The sequence below is a fragment of the Patiria miniata genome, unplaced genomic scaffold (genome assembly GCF_015706575.1).
Source record: "Patiria miniata isolate m_02_andy unplaced genomic scaffold, ASM1570657v1 HiC_scaffold_25, whole genome shotgun sequence".
Lineage (NCBI taxonomy): Eukaryota > Metazoa > Echinodermata > Asteroidea > Valvatida > Asterinidae > Patiria > Patiria miniata.
In genome coordinates, this window is record NW_024037064.1 from 14401854 (window position 1) to 14418487 (window position 16634).

The window sequence follows — 16634 nt, forward strand, 5'->3', positions numbered from 1 at the left end:
TTGTTTTTCTCTCATTGATTACCTTGATTCTGTATTCAGCATCATCACAATATTTGCTTTTCAACATGGCGATCAACTTCTCTCTGTACTCAGAATTCTGGCAATACTTTGTGTTCCCCTTAGTGATCAACTTCTCTCTGTACTCAGGATTCTGGCAATACTTGGTTTTCCCCTTTGTGATCAACTTCTCTCTGTACTCAGGATTCTGGCTATACTTGGTTTTCCCCTTTGTGATCAACTTCCTTCTGTACTCAGGATTCTGGCAATACTTGGTTTTCCCCTTTGTGATCAACTTCTCTCTGTACTCAGGATTCTGGCAATACTTGGTTTTCCCCTTAGTGATTAGCTTCTCTCTGTACTCAGGATTCTGGCAATACTTGGCTTTCCCTTTGTTGATTTTCTTCTCTCTATATTCAGGATTATCATGGTAATTTCTTTTCCCACTGTTTTTTTTCTTTTCTTTGCATTCTTGATTGTTACAATATTTCTTTTTTTTATGCTTTAAAATACTTTTTTATGCGTTTCATCGTTATAATTTCTTTTTTTTCAGCCTTTAATCGCTCTGTTTTAAAATCCATGTCACTACTGTGCTTTATTTTAAGCAATTCCTTTTTCTTGTCTGCATTCTTTTGATAGTTCTTCTGGTTATACATCTTTTTACTTTGCTTTTGCTCATCACTCCTATTCTTTTCACTGTTCACCTTGTCTGCATACCTTCCCTTAGCTTTCTCTCTTTTCCTTTTTTGTTGTAATTTTCTATTTCCTCGCTTACGCCTTTTACACTTCAAATTCTTTTCTGATTTACTGGAGGTACGGTCTTTTCCACACTCTGCTTTTTTATTAGTTGTTGCTTTTTGTTGTCTATTATCAGATTGCCTTCTTGATTGAGTTGATTCATGAACTGACAACACAACATCATAATGAATTCTACGCCTATGGTACAAATAAATTGCCTCATCTATGGTTACAGCCTCTCTCTCAAAGGTGCTTGCAGAGAAAACATTCCACTTATTTCCATCTTCAAATGTATATATATCTGTATGCAGCATGTGTGCCATGGCCATGATTTCAACCTCTGTAGCCCACACTCCAGAGTCAAACATTCTTTGCCTTATGACATATTCTTCCACATTAACAAATCCTTGTCGCAGAAAACCATTGAATTTATCTCCATTTATTAACAAGTGATTGACAGTAGCCATTCTTAACTGCACATGATTTTCTTCAGTTCCTGACACAGCAAATGATATCGCCCGGAAAAAGCAGTTTCCATCACCTTTAATTTTCTTCACTGAATCAGGTTTTCCCATCTCTTCACATTTATCTGACACCTCATTACAATCCAGAGATATTTGGCCTATTCCATGCTTTCTGCACAGTCCATTCTTGCTAGCATATGACCGAGGAACAAACTAAAAACCTTGTATTTGTCTTACTTCCTTGATTTCAACATCACTACCATTATCAACTTTATTACAACTCATTTCATTGAAACTAGGTTTCTGACCTTCCTTCTTCTTATTTGGCAGATCACTACATGTACTTGGCAAACTGCTACAAGAACCAGGAACTTCTCTAGAACCACTACTTCCTTCATTGCCTTCTCCTTTACTGTGATCACTACTTCCCAAAAACAATTGCTCCGTCTCCTCTTTACAATCATCAGCATCTTGCCTTACCTCATCATCCAGCCATACAGATACACCTGTAATTTCAAACTGCTCATTATTAGACAAAGACATTGATCTTGCCAAATCAGTACAATACATGTGTACATCTTGCCATGTAGCCACACGTTTCAACAAACTCCGTCCTTCACTGACCTGGCAACCTTGCTGATTTCTAGAGTGCGAATCAAAGACATAGAACATTCGATCTTGAGCAATTGCAACAAATGTATTTCCATGGAAGGTTATGAAACATGCATAGTACTGCTGAAGAGTCTGTTCTAAGGCACGATTCATGGGCACCATGTGAAATTCAGCTGAATTACACTCTTCTCCTAATGTACCACATACAGGATCATGAAACCTCATACTGAAATGATGATTGAGCAAATCCAATTCATTTGGCAATTCATTTATCAACAAGTATTGATTATTCATTGTAGAACTCCGAGATAAATGTCTGTATAACTCATTTCCAGTATTCAGTGCAGTATCAACATCACTACGACACCAGTCTTTCAACTGCTTGACTTTACTGTACAAGACACAACACAGACTGTTCGGAATGCATTGTTTCCCTGAACTCCATCCAAATCTATGATGACCTTGATGAAAGCTTCCCTGTATAGTCTTTGTTGCCAATCTATTATGGTTCCCAACTCCTGCAATATCACTGCAACTCCTGCAATATCACTGCAACTCCTTTGCCTACTACCATCTATACCCTCATGACTTATTTCTTTCTGTTTGCTACTCACTGACTTGCACATTGCATGTGGCATTTTACTTTTGACATCATGCTCCTCTAACATTTCATGTACCACCTTCTTTTCTTTACATTTCATTTCACAGCTTTCAGTGATAGGTGACAGCTGCCGTTTCCTGTTTCTAACTACATAGGATATTTTCTGTCTGGTTTCAGATCTCATATCATCTCCTTGAATATTCTTCAATTCACAACCTTGCTTATCAGTATTACTGCCTAGGCCAACACCGTCTTCAAACTTTTCATTTCTTCTACATTTTCTTCTTCCTCTTCTAACAGTTTTAGAGGTCTTTATTTTATTTTCACCTGCATCATCTACTTTCGGAGACTGGCCTTTTTTGCTCCTTAGTGAGTAACCACCTGTCTGCTTTGGCAACAACACTTCTATCATACAACCTGTACTTTGTTCCTTTCATTTTGTATCACTTACGATTTTTGTTTCATTGTCCTGGATGCTGTCCTTTGTGCACATTCCTCTCACAGGGCTCTGATTGACCACATCATCACTGGTGCATGTCTCCTGAACTATCAAATCAAACATATTGTCATCTGTTGGAATACCAAGATCATACAAAAGAGACTGAGAGTAAGTGCTCTTACCACATTTTAGACACACCCATGTCACTGATTTGTTTGCCAACAACTGTTCCATCTTCAAGAAATTCATACACTTGACATGATACCAAAGGCTACAGCCATCACATTGCACTTTATTGTCAGCTGAATCAATCTTCTCATCACACAACCAGCACTGTTTATCATGATCAATAGATGTGTAATCTGCATTGTCCTTCTTTTACATACCCTCTCCTTATTTCCATCATGTACTTCCGAGTTCACTACTTTTGCTTTCTTTGACATGCTAACATTCATCTCCTTTTGTCTGAAGGTATCACTGTGATTGACACACCCCTTTACATTTGTCATACAAATTCGCCTTGTCTTCCTTTTCGTACTTTTTTGTTCTCCATTTCTCACAACCAGAACCTGCATCTTCTTTATGATTAGCGAAACACTTCGTTTTGTTTGGCAGAATATTTCCTTCTGAACCTTTTCATGGACTTGCCTTTCTTCCTTGCTCAACCACAATTCAATCACTTTCCCATTTCTCCTTCTATTGTACGATTCTTTGCAGATTTTTCTTCTAACTTTCTTTCTAGTGACTTTTACCTGCTTCTTTCTCGATCCCTTGCCAGACACATCACATACATCTTTTCCAGTGTTACCTCTTGCACAGGGCTTCTTCTTTAGCAAACTACTCAGCCATTTCATAGCACGCTGATTACAAACCCTCTTCCTGGTCAGCTTGTGAATTCTTCTTCGTCTCAGTTCACATACCTTTGCTCTTGTACCACGGTTCAGGTTCTTCAAATGTCCAACTGGTATCACCACACTCTGTTCATAGTCTCCAGCCAAGCTGTTAACAGGCACGCTGACCTTAGAACTCATATATCTCTCAAGACACTGCTTGATTCCTTTAGACTGTTTTGCCATGCTCTGTTCGTACTCTGTATCCCGACTGTTTTCTGACTGTTTATCCGACTGTTTGCACCTTTTCTCAGAATCCACCCAATTGACGGGTACGCTGGCCCTTGTACCTGAACAGAGAGGACGCTGCCTCATATGTTCTGATGACACTGCATCTAGTACAATCACGTCACTGTGAATCAACTGGTTTGCGCACTGTCCAGCAGTCATGGACAGACGACGTCCCCGAGGAGGTACCAACCTCGGAACTATTTGCGAAGAGGAGATGGAAATGGAAGATGGTGACAATGATGGAAAAGGATCTCCATCTTGCAGACGGCATCGTCGCAGAGGGCTCTCGGCTTTCGTGAACTTCACCATTTTCTGAAGAAAAAAGAAAACATATAATAACCTAACTAAGTTGTTGTTTTTTCAATGAGAAATACTCTTTTGTTTCAAACATGTCTTTCTCTATATTTGCAAGTCCCGTTCCCCACCCTAAAATTAGAACTTTAAACATCAATGCATTGACCAAGCAAGACTCCATACTGTGTATTATGTACATGTACATGTATGTAACCATTTACACCATCGGGGGCGTAAATGGGGGATCCCCCCCCCCTTTTTTTTACCAGGGAGATGGGCCATTGAATCATCTGCTCTCCCCCCCCCCCCCAACACACTTTTCCATTATGATAAAAAACGCACTTCAAAGTACAGTGACATCCCCATAAGTCAAACTCCGATAACTCAAAACGACTGTTTACTCAAACAAATTTGAGTCCATTGCCCCCAGGAGTATAATAATGATACGCAACCCTGCTTAACTCAAAACTCTGCTTCTGTCAAATTTTGAGCCTGTTCCCTTGAGGTTTGACTGTGAAGGTGTACACCTATTTACACGTAAATGCATTTACATGTACATGTACTGACCATGTTTATGTATGTGTACATAATACACATTATACATGATACACATGATTGACCCCATCAACATGACAAGCCGTAGAAGTACAATATTTCAGGCCGGGCAAAGGGACTTTATTTTCCCAATTTTCCAACACTACTATGTAAATTAACAAGAATTGACTGTTTATAATTAAAGCTTTATCATGTCATTGTGCCTGAAGTTTATTATTTTCTCCATGCATAAGCATAACTAGAGTTAAACTGCTGAGGAGTACATTTTTTAAATGGGAGGGGGTACACTGGAAGGTATTAACATGTTCTTTTATTTAATACAAGATATTCAATGGGATGGCGGATACGCCCACAGGGCATAGTAATCAAAAAGAACTTAAAAGGCATTCCCCCTGCCACCACCCCTTAGTTATTCCTTTGACTCTGTCTTCCATTAACCAGTCAACCCTCACTCCAAAGTATTAGTAAACAATATATCAAACAATTTCTGCGTAATTGCAATAAAAGGCGTTTTATCCCCAGTTCTTTAAAACACAGTACTATTTCCAAGCTGCACATCTTTGGGGAAGGGAAATTCTCTTGCTTAATATTACATGCAAGTACGCAACATTTCCCAGTTTCCATGTTCACTCAAACAAAATATCATTTAATGCACTTTGTACTATTTGGGGGTAGCACCACTTTTTATTTTAATTAATCCAGAAAAAAATACAATTGTACCCAAATACAATATTTATCCAAGTGTAGTGTGCATTTTACACTCAATCTCTTTACCGTTGCACACTCATTCGTTCACACACGGGTGGGCTGGAGTATGGCTTTTCCAAGTAATCTAGTCCCAACTATGTCAGTTTTCTAAACACAGAAAGATTCCCATATCTGCCCATCACTAATTCTTGGTAAACGCCTATCCCTAATTCTTCCCTTCAATGACCTATCAGCCATCAGAAAGTGATAATATGTCCTAAAAACTAAAAAGTCAAATTTGGCACTAGAACTTAGAAGTACATGTACAAGCTGGGAAAATATTGAACTTTACTGAGAAAACACAAATTTACCAATTTTAAGACCGGTCTCATACAACTGGTTTGTGCACAGACATGGTGACACTGACAAGCATGACAAGTGACGTCCAGACATGGGAATCTTTCCCTAAATACTGCTAATCATATAGAAGTAGGCCTATGTCTATTCACAGTAGTGCGCTAGAGTACAGAGGGTACCGCAGTTGCAGTGCTCCACTGCACTCAGCATGCTCACACTCAGTACACCATGTGATGATGTACATGTAAATGTACATTGGCCTAATCAGTAGCCACTAGCCAGCCATGCTAGCCAGTAGCACGTCTCGCGACTCGAGCTCCCCCACTTCGGTTCACATATTCATCGAAATTCGCCACCATATCACACCTGATATATTGACTTGTAAAATCACCCTTATCAATTCCAAATATTAAAAAACAAACCTACGCGCAAATGTACATATTCGAATAAAAATACACAAAAAATTGTCTCTATTCTATTAAGTACCGTGCAGCATTCTTACCGTGTAGCTAATAGTCTGGTGCACCTTGTTGATACAGCACGGCCAAACGCTTTCTAGAGCCGCGATACCATTTCATCCAACAGGCTCCATTCTGAGATCGGGGTCAATGTACCTTCTGTCTTGATAGAGGGTGCCAGCCATACTACGGACTAGGAATTCAGACAAAATTAACACCAAAGCAGTCATCAGCGCCCAGCTCCCCTAGTTACGGTCATGCTCGTACCTGACGCTTTTTGAGGAAAATAAACTATTTTCCCGAAAAATATGCCTACTGGCACTTTCATATGTCTGATTGACTTTAGACTCGTCAGACACTAATTACTAGACCACTATAGCACAACCGCATGCAGATGATGACGTCGAACGCATATGGGAGGGGCACTGCCGCTGAAACAAACTTGTCAGGGGGTGCTGGAATTTATAAAGGACGGACAGAATTAATACGGAAGCGGACCGCAAAGCCCTTACGTTTTGGGTCAATTTGGAATATCGATGCTCTGTGGTGCAATCTGAGGCGATTCTTGGCCTCTTTCCTTTGACTTTTTTAGCAAAAGTTTTTTGAAATTATAACAATTATTTATTTTATTATTTTGTTTAGAATATTCTGTTCCTCTTAAAACGTTTAACTATACTGAAAAGTGAAGAACCCTGTATTTTTATCTCCATTTTTGGTTCCATTTAATTCTGGAAAAAGATTTTATATGTATGATTACGAATGACATTGCATGTAAATATTATTGTTGCAAGACTGCTTTCTTACATTTAGTGAATGCCGTCGTGTATGTTTTGTTTTATTTTCTGAGCCCTTACGGCGTGGGGCCACAGGGCCAGGGTCCCGCTTTAAGGCCCCGGAAAAAGTCGGATTCTGGATGCACTGTGATGAAATATACTGGTAGTATACTGAAACATATAAAACCCGAAAGTTTTTGGGGGGGTTTAAGTAAAAACAAATAGTTCCCCTGGAAGCAGACGAATTTCTGGAAGCGGACAAATATTCATATAGTTTTAACTCACCAAACGATGTGGCTATTGATTTGCAGTGTATTTTGTTTATTACAAGGAATGGCAAATATAAAACACTAAAAGACCAAATGTATCTTTATGGTTATGATCGGTAGATGGCAAGTTTGGGGCAATTATAGGCAATAATTTATCGGTCTACAAAGTTTTTATAAGGAAAATCATGCACAGCCGGTGCAAAGCATGAATAGTTTTTCTTTTCAATTAACACGAAACTACACCGGAATTGGCGTAAAGCATGACTGGTTTGCTATTTGTTAATATTGAGTACAGAATGCTTGCAACGTCAATGCAACTTTTAAAAGAAAAGAAAAACCTTCAGGGGACTGTAAGAAAGGTTTGAACATTTTTCCCCTATTGAAAGATCAAATGAAAAAAATCCTGGCAAGCATAATCAACTTTGCCACCATCGTCATGGCGGAGGTTATTGCTTTCGTTGATTGCTATCGTCATGGCAGAAATATCACTTCTGAAGTACAAGTCCGATTGGGTGGATAATGCACATATACAGGGATGTATTACAGATGAAAGTTGAAGTGACGTCACCACATGTCATGTGACGCCCATTAAAGGGCCATATATTTTTCTCTATTAAAGGTCTATATGTTCGATTTGGCTGTACGTAACTTGATATGTACGTATAATGTGCTGTGTTATAGATAACATTTAAAGTGACGTCATCAAGTGTTCATCATATGCACAGAATATTTCAAATATCCAAAACAGCTTGTGTTTGTCCACAAACACATTTCTAGTTTTTATTTTTTGTTTAGCTGTTTCGGTGACCCACCGAAACAGCTCTTGTTTTCGTTAAGATTTTTTTTTTTTTTTTTTTTTGGCTTTTCCGCAAAAAAGCGGAAAAGCCTTTCTTTTTGTTCTCATTTTTTTGGCTTTTCCGCAAAGTTGCGGAAAAGCCTTTGTTTTTGTTCTCATTTTTTTTTTTTTTTTTGGCTTTTCCGCAAAGTTGCGGAAAAGCCTTTGTTTTTGTTCTCATTTTTTTTTTTTTTTTTTTTTTTTTTTTGGCTTCTTCTTTTTGTCGCCTAAATCCCATAGACTTTGTGCACGTTTTTTCTCATCGCCACTTTTGGCATTAATCTTTGTCATACATCATTCAAAGTTAGCATAAGCATAGTCCCTATAGCAAAGATGTGTCCCGAAGATTGACGTCATGGTGACGTCATCGACTAATTTATTATAGATTTTTGAATATTTAATTTTTCCCATAGACTTTGTACACAGAAATTAAAAAAAAATTGTCTATTTGCAAAGGGCATTTTTGACTCTTTGCCAGTAATTCATTTACACCAGTCTTTGTCTAAGCAAAGACCCTAATTTAAACAACATTGTGTAATGATGACGTCATGATGACGTCATCAGGTGTGTGTTTATAGGCAATTAAATTGTGACACTTTTAATATTAAAAAATGCATAAGAAATCAACCGTACGCGTCCGCAGCATTTTGTTGCCGGCAAGTGGTAGAATAGGTTGAGGTCTTTATTTCATTCAGTGTGCGTGAAATCACGTGACCCTTGCTTCCGGTCGAAAAAGGCCAAAACCGGAAGTGGCTTATTATTTAAAAATGGTAATAGATATGAACTTGCTTTTAACGGTGTTAGTCTTTTGGCCGATAGTATTCTTCAAATCATCTACCGATGACGTCATGCAATCTTCGAGCGCCCTCTAGCGACAGGTTGAAAATTAGCCAAAATGTATTTTGAATAGATGTCTGTGGCGAAGTTTGTCGGAATCGCCTAAATATTGGTGTATATGATAACCTTGACCCACTTAAGACGTGCGCGAAGTTTTAGGCGAATGACGTCATCAGACCGGAAGTTATAATAAAAAGACCCTTTTTCATTTGAAAATTCCTGAAAAATCAACCATGGCAGTTTTTATATTTGTTTTTACTTTAATTGTCGATTGAAGGGTAGGTCTAAAACATTTCAAAGTTTCGAGGCGATAAGCGAACTCGAACATACCCTGCGCACGCTTAAAACTTCACGTTGACAATACCTCTGCTTCAAAACATGCACAGGACAGGACGTCCACAATGTACATGTACATGCATTGCACGTACGTTGTACATAGGCACATAATCGTATGTCAGTCAGCCTACAGCGCACGTGTTGCTGAGGTCAAATCCTGTCCACATTGACCGTTTTAACTTTGACAGATTTTATGTTCATGCATGCGCATAGACAGGGACGTATTATAGCACTTTTGGCATTAATCTTTGTCAGATATCATTGAAAGTTGGCATAAGCATAGTCCCTATAGCCAAGATATGTCCCGAAGAGTGACATCATGGTGACGTCATCAAGTGATTTATTATGGATTTATGAATAATTAATTTTTCTCATAGACTTTGTACACAGCTTTCTCCACAAGTCTTTCCCTATACAATTTATCTTACTGAGTAGTTCTGAACTTCGGCTGAGAATTACTATGAGAAGGAAAAAGAAATCGTATTTCTTTACGCCTGTCATTTGATTGAAAATATTCCCAAGAGTTAGAATAGCAAGTAATATTTTATAAAAATGTTTCAGTTTAAAGGAAAATCACGCATTTGAAGGTGCAGTTTTTCTGCTGTGGGATTTTTAACCTATTGACTTTGTACACGTTTTCAAGCCACCATTTTCATAACTTGGCGATCTAAAATCGTCATCAAAGTTACAGCCAAGGAAGACCCTCATACAAAAATTATGCCAAGACTATGACGTCACGATGACGTCATCACCTAATGTTTTTATTGATTTTTGAAAATTTACGTACATATTGTGAAGTCATATCTACAGAAATGTAAGTCTGATTGGGTTGAAACTTGGTATGTGGTTATACCAGGATGTGTTATAGATTAAAAATGAGGTGACGTCATGATGACGTCATCCTGAGATTTTATATGAATATTTATTTGTTTGGACCTTTTAGCCATATCTCCCGAACGCAACATGCAAAATGCAAAATTCTTTTTTGCATTTGGTCTGTTATGTAATAGCTTTTCGCACAAAACTGGAAAAATGTGTGACGTCATCATGACGTCATCAAAATGCGATTTTTCAAAACTCATATAAGGAAAGGTCCAACTGTCATGAAACTTGGTGGGTAGGTAGTTAATCATACTAGTATGCAAAGTTCGAAGTGACGTCAGGATGACGTCATCAAAAACTTTAAAAAATATTTGTGGATTTTCAAAGTGCGTTTTGGACTCTTTTGCCAGTAATTTATTTACACCACTCTTTGTCCAAGCAAAGACCTTGTACACACGCACATACATCATATTGCCGAGGTCAAATCCTGTCCACAGTGACCATTTTAGCCGATTTTCGGCTAACTTTGACAGATTTTATGTTCATGCATATTCAGGGATATTATTGATTAAAAAAATTCATAATGCGGAAAAGCCCTATGTTCTGTTGCAAACAGACATAGACCTCTAGTTTTGGCTTCTTTTTGTCGCCTAAATCCCATAGACTTTGTGCACGTTTTTTCTCAACGCCACTTTTGGCATTAATCTTTGTCATACATGATTCAAAGTTAGCATAAGCATAGTCCCTATAGCAAAGATGTGTCCCGAAGATTGACGTCATGGTGACGTCATCGACTAATTTATTATAGATTTTTGAATATTTAATTTTTCCCATAGACTTTGTACACAGAAATTTTAAAAAAATAGTCGATTTGCAAAGGGCATTTTTGACTCTTTGCCAGTAATTCATTTACACCAATCTTTGTCTAAGCCAAGACCCTAATTCAAACAACATTGTGGAATGATGACGTCATGATGACGTCATCAGGTGTGTATTTATAGGCAATTAAATTGTGACACTTTTAATATTAAAAAATGCATAAGAAATCAACCGTACGCGTCCGCAGCACTTTGTTGCCGGCAAGTGGTAGAATAGGTTGAGGTCTTTATTTTATTCAGTGTGCGTGAAATCACGTGACCCTTGCTTCCGGTCGAAAAAGGCCCAAACCGGAAGTGGCTTATCATTTGAAAGTGGTAATAGATATGAACTTGCTTTTAACGGTGTTAGTCTTTTGGCTTATAGTATTCTTTAAATCATCTACCGATGACGTCATGCAATTTTCGAGCGCCCTCTAGCGACAGGTTGAAAATTAGCAAAAATGTATTTTGAATAGATGTCTGTGGCGAAGTTTGTCGGAATCGCCTAAATATTGGTGTATATGATGACCTTGACCCACTTAAGACGTGTGCGAAGTTTTAGGCAAATGACGTCATCAGACCGGAAGTTACAATAAAAAGACCCTTTTTCATTTGAAAATTCCTGAAAAATCAACCATGGCAGTTTTTATATTTGTTTTTACTTTAATTGTCGATTGAAGGGTAGGTCTAAAACATTTCAAAGTTTTGAGGCAATAAGCAAACTCGAACATACCCTGCGCACGCTTAAAACTTCACGTTGACAATACCTCTGCTTCAAAACATGCACAGGACAGGACGTCCACAATGTACATGTACATGTACATGCACGTACATCGTATGTCAGTCAGCCTGCAGCGCACGTGTTGCGGAGGTCAAATCCTGTCCACAGTGACCGTTTTAGCCGATTTTCGGCTAACTATGACAGATTTTATGTTCATGCATGCGCATAGACAGGGACGTATTATAGCACTCTTGGCATTAATCTTTTTCAGATATCATTGAAAGTTGCCATAAGCATAGTCCCTATAGCCAAGACGTGTCCCGAAGAGTGACGTCATGGTGACGTCATCAAGTGATTTATTATGGATTTATGAATAATTAATTTTTCTCATAGACTTTGTACACAGCTTTCTCCACAAGTCTTTCCCTATACAACACTGATATATCTTACTGAGTAGTTCTGAACTTCGGCTGAGAATTACTATGAGAAGGAAAAAGAAATCGTATTTTTTTACGCCTTTCATTTGATTGAAAATATTCCCAAGAGTTAGAATAGCAAGTAATATTTTATAAAAATGTTTCAGTTTAAAGGAAAATCACGCATTTAAAGGTGCAGTTTTTCTGCTGTGGGATTTTTAACCTATTGACTTTGTACACGTTTTCAAGCCACCATTTTCGTATTTTGGCGATCTGGAATCGTCATCAAAGTTACAGCCAAGAAAGACCCTCATACAAAAATTATGCCAAGACTATGACGTCACGATGACGTCATCACCTAATTCTTTATTGATTTTTGAAAATTTACCTACATATTGTGAAGTCTTATATCTACAGAAATGTAAGTCCGATTGGGTTGAAACTTGGTATGTGGCTATACCAGGATGTGTTATAGATTAAAAATGAGGTGACGTCAAGATGACGTCATCCTGAGATTTTATATGAATATTTATTTGTTTGGACCTTTTAGCAATATCTCCCGAACGCAACATGCAAAATGCAAAATTCTTTTTTGCATTTGGTCTGTTATGTTATAGAAATTTGCACAAAACTTGAAAAAAATGTGTGACGTCATCATGACGTCATCAAAATGCGATTTTGCAAAACCCATATAAGGAAAGGTCCAATTGTCATGAAACTTGGTGGGTAGGTAGTAAATCATACTAGTATGCAAAGTTTGAAGTGACGTCACGATGACGGCATCAACAAATTTAAAAATATTTGTCGATTTTCAAAGTGCCAGTAATTTATTTAGATCACTCTTTGTCCAAGCAAAGACCTTGTGCACACGCACATTCATCGTATGCCGAGGTCAAATCCTGTCCACAGTGACCGTTTTAGCCGATTTTCGGCTGACTTTGACAGATTTTATGTTCATGCATATTCAGGAAATATTATTGATTAAAAAAAATCATAATGCGGAAAAGCCCTATGTTCTGTTGCAAACAGACATAGACCTCTAGTTTCTTTCTTCTTCTTTTTGTCGCCTAAATCCCATAGACTTTGTACACGTTTTTTCTCAGTGCCACTTTTAGTATTAATCTTCGTCTTACATCATTCAAATTAAGCATAAGCATAGTCCTTATAGCAGAGATGTGCCCCAAAGAGTGACGTCATGGTGACGTCATTGACTAATTTATTATAGCTTTTTGAATATTTAATTTTTCCCATAGACTTTGTACACAAAAATTAAGAAAAAATTGTCGATTTTCAAAGGGCATATCCGACTCTTTGCCAGTAATTCATTTACACCACTCTTTGTCCAAGCAAAGACCCTAATTCAAACAACATTGTGGAATGATGAGGTCATGATGACGTCATCCTGTGTTTATTTATAGGCAATTAAATTGTGACACTTTTAATATTTAAAAATGCATAAGAAATCAACCGTACGCGTCCGCAGCATTCTGTTGCCGGTAAGTGGTAGAGTAGGTTGAGGTCTTTATTTTATTCAGTGTGCGTGCAATCACGTGACCCTTGCTTCCGGTCGAAAAAGGACCAAACCTGAAGTGGCTTATTATTTAAAAGTGGTAATTGAAATGAACTTGCTTTCAACGGTGTTAGTCTCTTGGCCAATAGTATTCTTCAAATCATCTTCCGATGACGTCATGCAATCTTCGAGCGCCCTCTAGCGACAGGTTGAAAATTAGCAAAAATGTATTTTGAATAGATGTCTGTAACGAAGTTTGTCGGAATCGCCTAAATATTGGTGTATATGATGACCTTGACCCACTTCAGACGTGTGCGAAGTTTCAGGCGAATGACGTCATCAGACCGGAAGTTATAATAAAAAGACTCTTTCTCATTTGAAAATTCCTGAAAAATCAACCATGGCAGTTTTTATATTTGTTTTTACTTTAGTTGTCGATTGAAGGGTAGGTCTAAAACATTTGAAGGTTTCGAGGCGATAAGCGAACTCGAACACACCCTGCGCACGCTTGACAATACCTCTGCTTCAAAACATGCACAGGACAGGACGTCCACAATGTACATGTACATGTAAATGCACGTACGTTGTACATAGGCACATACATCGTATGTCAGTCAGCCTGCAGTGCACGTGTTGCTGAGGTCAATCCTGTCCACAGTGACCGTTTTAGCCGATTTTTGGCTTACTTTGACAGATTTTATGTTCATGCATGCGCATAGACAGGGACGTATTATAGCACATTTGGCATTAATCTTTGTCAGATATCATTGAAAGTTGGCATAAGCATAGTCCCTATAGCCAAGATGTGTCCCGAAGAGTGACGTCATAGTGACGTCATCAAGTGATTAACTATGGATTTATGAATGATTACTTTTTCTCATAGACTTTGTACACAGCTTTCTCCACAAGTCTGTCCCTATACAACACTGATATATCTTACTGAGTAGTTCTGAACTTCGGCTGAGAAATACTATGAGAAGGAAAAAGAAATCGTATTTTTTACGCCTGTCATTTGATTGAAAATATTCCCAAGAGTTAGAATAGCAAGTAATGTTTTATAAAATTGTTTCAGTTTAAAGGAAAATCACGCATTTAAAGGTGCAGTTTTTCTGCTGTGGGATTTTTAACCTATTGACTTTGTACACGTTTTCAAGCCACCATTTTCATAATTTGGCGATCTGGAATCGTCATCAAAGTTACAGCCAAGGAAGACCCTCATACAAAAATTATGCCAAGACTATGACATCATGATGACGTCATCATCAAGTGATTTATTATGGATTCATGAATAATTAATTTTTCTCATAGACTTTGTACACAGCTTTCTCCACAAGTCTTTTCCTATACAACACTGATATGTCTTACTGACTAGTTCTGAACTTCGGCCGAGAATTACTATGAGAAGGAAAAAGAAATCGTATTTTTTTACGTTTGCCATTTGATTGAAAATATTCCCAAGAGTCAGAATATCAAGTAATATTTGATAAAAATGTTACAGTTTAGAGGCAAATCACGTATTTAAAGGTGCAGTTTTTGAGCTGTGGGATTTTTAACCCATTGACTTTGTACACGTTTTCAAGCCACCATTTTTATAACTTGGCGATCTGGAATCGTCATCAAAGTTACAGCCAAGGAAGACCCTCGTACAAAAATTATGCCAAGACTATGACGTCACGATGACGTCATCACCTAATTTTTTTATTGATTTTTTAAAATTTACGTACATATTGTGAAGTCTTATATCTACAAAAATGTAAGTCCGATTGGGTTGAAACTTTGTATGTGGCTATACCAGGATGTGTTATAGATGATGACGTCATTTTGAGATTTGATATGAATGTGAGGATATCCCTGACTCTGGAATCCGGGTCCAGGCAAGACCCTGAGTTTTGAGGATAAAGAACTCACAAGAGTAGAGTAGACTTGGAATCAATGCTGATTTATTTCTCCAACTCGATAAAAAGTTCAATTAAAGATCCAATAAAAGACCCTACAAAAACCAGAGTAAACAAATAAAACATACATGTTCATCATTCTGGAAAATAAATAGGCACTTTATAATTATACCTTAATATGTTACCAAAGAAAAATATCATTTACTCATCTTGACAATCTACTATGGCTCTTACCCAGACCACAAGTCACTGGTAGAGTCTTATGCAAAGAACGGTGCAGCCCACGGGGGAAGAACTCAAACGCCTGTAAATATATATAGTTCGTCCTTCGAAATTCGAAGATGACAGCCAACATCTCCATACTAGTTGGTGTTGTGTGTTCGCAGATGGCTAATAAGTCCAATTATAGCCAGGAAGCTACGGTCCAACACTGGACACACTAGGTTGGGGGTGGGGGTGGACACGTAGGGAAGCATCTAGCTGACGAGATTTTCGTTGCTGTCGTTTCAGCTCAGCCTCCCTGATGCGACGGGCTTCGAAGCTTGATGCACCTTCGTGTGATAATCTTCTCCATGCCGTTCGATCATGGGCATGTTCTTCCCAGCTACTCACATTGAAGTTGCATTGCTTCATGGTTGCTTTAAGGCAATCCTTGTATCTCTTGAATTGACCACCAGCCGATCTTTTGCCTGTTGTTAGTTCACCGTAGAAGATCTTTTTGGGGAGTCGATCATCAGGCATCCGTACTACATGACCTGACCAGCGAAGTTGAGCTCTCATGATCAAAGCACCTACACTGGGCAATTCCGCTCGCTTGAGGACTTCAGTGTCTGGGACCTTGTCTTGCCATCTGATGTGCAAGATCTTACGCATGCAGGAAAGGTGGAAGTGGTTCAGCTTTCTGATGTGGCGGCTGTAGGTTGTCCAAGTTTCACAGGCATACAGCAGGGAAGTCAGGACTGCAGCTTGATACACACGCAGCTTTGTTTTCAAGCTTATGCCTCTCCTATTCCACAGACGCTCACGAAATCTTCCGAAAG

The 16634-nt window shown here is 38.3% G+C and overlaps 1 long non-coding RNA gene across 1 annotated transcript; it reads right to left on the minus strand.

Moving 5' to 3' along the window:
* Positions 1 to 1426: 1426 nt before the first annotated feature.
* Positions 1427 to 3952, minus strand: LOC119732894. Its single transcript, XR_005271626.1, has 3 exons — positions 3772 to 3952; positions 2864 to 2958; positions 1427 to 1842 (listed from the first exon to the last, which is right to left on the minus strand). It is a non-coding gene; the product is annotated as an uncharacterized LOC119732894 (long non-coding RNA).
* Between the last annotated feature and the right edge of the window lie 12682 nt (positions 3953 to 16634).